This window comes from Pongo abelii, chromosome 19, assembly GCF_028885655.2.
Source record: "Pongo abelii isolate AG06213 chromosome 19, NHGRI_mPonAbe1-v2.0_pri, whole genome shotgun sequence".
NCBI classification, from domain to species: Eukaryota; Metazoa; Chordata; class Mammalia; order Primates; family Hominidae; genus Pongo; species Pongo abelii.
The window spans coordinates 95051392-95057391 of NC_072004.2; the positions used below are offsets into that span (position 1 = coordinate 95051392).

At 62.4% G+C, this 6000-nt stretch overlaps 1 long non-coding RNA gene across 1 annotated transcript in view; it reads right to left on the bottom strand.

The window, feature by feature from the left end:
- Positions 1 to 4759, bottom strand: part of LOC134760504 (uncharacterized) — a 381036-nt gene extending 376277 nt beyond the window's left edge. Inside the window, exon 1 of the long non-coding RNA XR_010138022.1 lies at positions 4672 to 4759. This is a non-coding gene — a long non-coding RNA (uncharacterized LOC134760504). The remainder of the gene's footprint in view (positions 1 to 4671) is intronic.
- Positions 4760 to 6000: the final 1241 nt, after the last annotated feature.

Here is a 6000-nt window from a genome sequence, read left to right on the forward strand (position 1 = left end):
AAACCAGAAGGACATCTGGCCAGAACAGTCAAGGCCCTCACGTGTCTTACAGGTAAGGGCCAGGATCAGAGGCCTGATGACACCAAGCTCCCTGCGCCCGAGAGTTGGCCTTTGCTTTGGGAGAAAACATACTTGTCCACCTAGCACTTGTCATTTCTGTATGAGTCCTATCACACAGTGGAGCACATCCCTAGGCCCCTAAATTAAAGATGGTGGATGGTCCTTTCCCAGGCCAAGAGGGGGACTCCCATGGTACCCAGGCCAAGAGGGGGACTCCCGTGGTACCCAAGCAAGATGCATCCAGAACGGCTCCTTCCACCTAGCCCCTGGTCACACTTTTCAAAATGCAACTGATAGACTGTGAGCTCGCCCCCAGCTACAAATAAATAACAGACTTTATACTCTTCGTTATTCCAGTCTCCCCCTAAGGCGTGTTTTGGTGTCAGTCTATGTGTTGGAGAAACTGTGATAGCAAACTAATTTACTAAGTGCATTGCACTTAAAAATGTCTATTTTATACACCAAATCAGTCTGTGTCACGTGGTATTTCTTGAAGGGCGGTGACTCGTCTGCCTGTGGGTCCCCAACTCAGAACAGGCCCGCTGTGTATGCACAGCATATGTATGTATGCAATGCTCCTTGCATGGCCACCATGCAACTGTTAACCAATAGCCGTCCTCAACCCTCACAGGTCACACAAGGAGGCAATCACACACTAAGCATCCGCGCCACTCAGAAAGCACAGGAGAAAAAAAGAGTGGGGAGAGGAAGAGATAGACAGACAGGGAGAGAGGGAGATAGACCCAGGATGTTATAGAGGACAGGGATGGCTCAGGGAGCAGCCTGCTTCAGAGAGGCAGCAGAAAGTAAGATGTTGAAGCTGCCTGAATGTTTCATGGGCCTGTGAAAATACCGCGCTGCTTCATGAAAGAGCGTGGAGAGATGCTGCAGCTTATCAAAGGGTGGAGGTACAAATGGGATGTGTTTATACAGCCGGTGCCTTGTGCCAGGAGCAGGGGCCTGTGGCAGGCAGGGATTTAGGGAATGGTAGGTTCCCGAGGAAACGGGTCTCTGTTGAAGGGGGAGAAAGTTTCAAGATGGCTTTTTCCCCTTCACTTGTTTAAAAATAAAAAATTCCTCACCAAATGTCAGCTGTGTGTCAGGTTCCATTTGTCTTTATAACAGAGTATCAAGCAGGAGTGTGGAAATAAATAAACACAGGGAGACAACCGACCAAAACTTGCAGGCTCTGGGCTGGGCTGGGCTGGGCTGGAGGAGGGAAGCCCCACCCTGCAAGGGCTGAAAAATAATATTGCAGGTTCGAATTCAGCACTGTGGCTCTGGCCCACTGACATGTTTTCCTCTCGTTACTGCCCCCCCCACCACCACCACTCTGGCACTTCTGGGTGGGATAGGAGCGTGACTTATGCATTCTTTCCTTCCGAATTGCACAGGCACCATGGGGCAGACTACCATCTGCGTATATGGGGGAGGGGGCAGATAAAGCAAGCAGGGCCACCACCCTCAGCAGCAAGGCACCTCCAACAGCCACACATCAGTATGAAGGCGCCTTAGGCCAGGGCTGAATGTGGCTGGGAGAGAGGTGTCAAAGAAGGCTGCAGGGGAGAGGCAGCAGGGCTGAACCAGCCAGGGAAGATGGCATTTTCTCTGGCCACTACAGCGCTTAGTTCATCCCCAGACACCAAAGAGCCCGATAATCTCTCCATTTCACCGATGCACCATCAGCCACGCTCTAAGTTGAGTAAGTGACAGGCGCAGGACAGAAGGCCCACTCTGGAATGGTACCCAGGAGGCCTCCTTGCTGTAATTACCTCTTCGCAGGCCCTGCGCTTTTCTGGCTCTTGAATGAGCCTCGGGAGCCCTCCCCATGTCCTCAGCAGCCTGAGGGCGGGGCCCGCAGAGCCTCCAGCGGCCCTGGGACCGTGTCAGAGGAGGGAGGGCGAGGAGGGCAGGCTGTGGAGGCACTGGCCCTGTCCTTGGTGCTGGCGCCCTCTGAGTGCCTGCAGAGCCACTCAGAGGCAGGGGCCGCCTATGCCGCCACCTTCCTTCAACATCCGCCTCTGGTCCCTGCGGAAGGGCAGTGAATACTCCTAGCCCCGCTGCGGCTCCCCACCGAGGTCACTGGGTGCGGAGCATTTGCAGCAAAGGCCCATCCGAGTAAGGGGCGGAGCCTAGGGACTTCCCTGGACTCCTGGCTCCTCCTGGCAACCAGAGGCGACCCGAGGTCCCCGGGGTGGGCACAGGTCTCTCTAGGCCCCAGGCCCCTGAGGAAGGTGGATCAAAGCAATCACCCAGGTTCCCTTTTTTCTTTTGGGGGAGGGGGGTGAATAGCTGCTAGAAATGGACAACTCACGCCAGAAAACCCCAGCCGTGCAAGCGCAAACAGCCCAACACCAGTGGCAACCCCTGCCGCACGCACGCAGCCACCTCGCCAGGCCCAGGCTGTCTCGGCTTGGGTGCGTCCCTTCAACCGTGCTTCTGCTCCTTAACCCCTTCAGGGGTCCCCACATCACCCGCTCTGTCTCCCTCCTGGGGACAGCCTTGCCGTCCCAGAAGCTGTCAGCCAGGAAATGAGGGGTTAAGCGTTGCTTCCAGGAGTGTGCGGTGAGCGAGGCGCCCACGCAGAAAGGCCTCCAGTCCTGGGGGAGGGGCGGGGGGGGCCAGCCTCTGTCCTCGGCCAAAGGGAGCTCCTCGCCCGCAGGAGGCGGAGAAGGAAGGCGCGCCGGGATGGTTCTAAGAAGGCTCCCCTCCTCCGCCCCCGCCATGCCGCCCCCACGCCCCCACCCCGCCAGCGCTCAGTGACCTGGGGCGCCCCTGTAAGAGGCCCATACCCGGCTTTCATCAGGCAGCGCCTTCTCGACAACTTTTCTCCCTCTCTCCCTTCACAATTTTCGCTCACCTGGAGGGTCTGGTTTTAATTAGTGTAATATCCCCGTGAACAACGCAGCCTAATTAAGACATCCGTCCCGAATCCGCGATGCACACTTAATGAGCAGGTTCTGCCGCAATGTTTATACTTTTTTTTTTTCCATTATTTTTTGCAGACCAGTAAAACCGAAGCCGGCTTCCGGCTGAAAGACCTCATTACGGGCGACCCCACTCCATTAGCCTCCTACCTGCTCCACGCTAAGTGCCCGGGGCGCCCGGGTGCGTGCCCAAGGCGTCCCCGAGTCCAGCCTGCGTTTTGAGCAGGAAATTAGTAACCTGCGCGCCCGAGAAGCGACTTCTCTTCGAGCTGGGGCAGGAAGGGGGACCTAAACCCAGGGATGGATCCCTTGGGTCTCTGTCCTTAGCCTCCACCGCGGTGTGTCTCGCGCGTCGGGACTAGCGGCTCCGCGGGAGTCCTTTTTAAAAGTGATCATTAAATAAACCAGGTCCCTCGCTAAAGCTGGAACGGAAAGGGGAGGGGGAGGCAGCTCTGTTGTCCAGGAGTTTCTCCCCACTTTGCTGGGCCCCCGCCCCCGCCAGTGGACTCCGGGAACATCCCGCCCCCACCCCACGTGAGACCAGGGATCCCAGGGCCGCTTGGGGACCCGACAGGTTCCCAATGCCCCTCCACGCGGGGCGCCGCGTCTCGGTCCCCGCACCGACAGTGCAGGGCTGCGCGCCAGGGGAGGCTCCGCGTCCGGGGGAGGGAGGCTGCAACCCACAGCACCAAAATGACCACTGGCCTCGCGCCACCCCGAGACGCCACAGAAGACCACCTTCCCGAGGGTGCAAGCCCCAGACGCCCCAGGCGAGCCCCACCACCGCCCGGGGCCACCAGGGCAGAAAGTTTAGGCCAGGGGCGTGCCCGGCTTCCCCAGCCCGGCCGCGCTGCTCGAGGCCCTGGGGGTGGCCGAGGCTTCAGAGAGGCAGCCTCTGCTCCCGCTCGAGCCTTCCTATCGTGCTTGGGGACTCAGCCCGGAGCGCCCCCAGCCCGCCCCCTGTAGGGCCCTACGCGCTGCTCGCCCCTCGCTGCTCGGCCCCCGCTCACACCGCGGTGCTGCGGGCCCCGCTCCTATTTGGGGAGCTGGGGCAGCCCCTTCCTCCCCACAACTCCTTTGGGTCATCAACCTCTCAGCGACCCTCCTTTCAGAGGACCCCGGCAGGGCTCTCTCGGGGCCTGGGTGCCGCGACAGACGCACGTTGCACCACCGCCGGGTCGCCAGCCTCTCTCCCACCCGCGCGGGCTCCGGCTGCCTCCTCGGACGCGCCCCGCGGGGCCGGGATCTCCGCGCGCCTCTGCCTCCCCCCGCCGGGGAGTTCCCCGCGCCGGGCATTGTGCCGCCGCCGCCGCCGCCACAGCCACCACCACCGCCACCGCCACTGCCACCGCCACGCAGCGCGCGGGACTCCCCGGCGTCTCCATGGAGCCGACCCCCGGGCCTTCCCATTCACAAAATCGCCCCTCTGGCCCACGGCCGGACAGAGCGTCCGGACCCCAGCCCCGGAGGGACCCAGGGACTCCGACCCCGCGCAGGGACCCCTGACCCCGAGGGCGCCACCCCACCCCACGCGCCCTCGGGTCAGCCCCGGCCGCGCTCCGCAGCCCGCCTCCCACTGCGGGGTCCCATGCGCCCCTCCGCGGCCATGCCCCCCTCCCCCAGCTCAGCCCGATGGGAATGACCGCCGCAGGGCGAGGCGGGCGACGAGGACCGGGCTACTCACGGGCTCAGCGCTCCCCGCGGCAGGTGACTGGGGGCCGGCGGCCATGCCCCGGCTGCATCCCGGCCGCCGAGCGGGCAGCGGCGTCCTGGGGCCGCACAGGCACCGGCGAGCCGGCGGCAAGGGGCGCGCGAGGCCGGGCTCCGGCGGCAGCTGTGGCAGCTGCTTCTCCTCCGACCACGCGAGCTGCTGGGGCCCGGCTGGGGCCGCTGTCCGAGGAGGTTCTGCTGGCTTCGGAGCAGCCCCGCGCTCGCTCTTCCCTCGCCTCCTCTCTCTCTCTCTCCCTCTCTCTCCTCCCTCCTCTCTCCGCCCTCCTTCTCTCTCTCTCTCTCTCTCTCTCTCTCTCTCTCTCTCTCTCTCTCTCTCTCTCTCTCTCTCTCTCTCTCGTTCCTCTGGCTCGCTCGGCTGGAGCGAGGCGGCAGCAGGAGCACGCGGCGGCGGCGGCGCGGGCGGCGGTGGCAGCTCGGGCGGAGCGCGGAGCGCGCGGCATGGGAGGGGGCTCTGGCTGTCGCGCGGCCGGGGAGGGCGGCGGAGCGGGGAGAGCCATGACCGGGTGGGCTTCGGCGGTCAGCACCCTGCGGCCTTCAGCGCCAACTCCTCGGGGCAGGGGCACAGAAGAGGTGGGGTACACACGGGAGATCCCAGAACCCAGTTCTGCCCTGGTCCCTTCAAGGGCAGCCCCAAGCCTGCTGCCCCTCCCCACCTCCAGGCTATCTTGGGGGCGGATCAGCCCAGGTGACCCTTAACAGGACCCCTGCCCTTGTGCCTCGCTGTCCCTGGGGGCCATTTTTCTCTGCCAGGCCCAGGGATCCCCAGCAATGGGACGTGGTCACCAAGCATCAGGGACGAATGCCACCCCACCCCGCATGCCATGCCATGCCATCCCTTTGAGTTGCCCACACGCCCCAAACCCCCTTACTAGGCCCAGGTGCCCTGACTTCCCGGGGGGCCACTGGAAAGGAAGCGATCGGGCCCACTCCGTGCTGTTAGTCCAGACTGGCCAACCCAACCCATTTAAACATTTCCACCTGTGCCTGGCTGGAGATGAAGGACTGTGGAAGGTCAGCTTAGGATTTCCCTAAAATCAAAAGATCAGGTAGCTCCTGTCCCCAGTCCCAGCCTCCCCCAGCATCTAGGGTAAGGGGCCTGGTGTGAGTTCTGGGAGGGTCTCTATCCTTGGTGCAGAGGGAGCAGGAGAGCAGAGGCTGAGGACACAGTGGAGTGGGGACCCTCTGGAAAGGCAGGAGAGATCTATTGCTGGGGTCAGCCCACCACTGGCACACAACACCAGAAGTGGGCAAGAAGGTCTGGACGGTCCCAAACAGGTTTAGG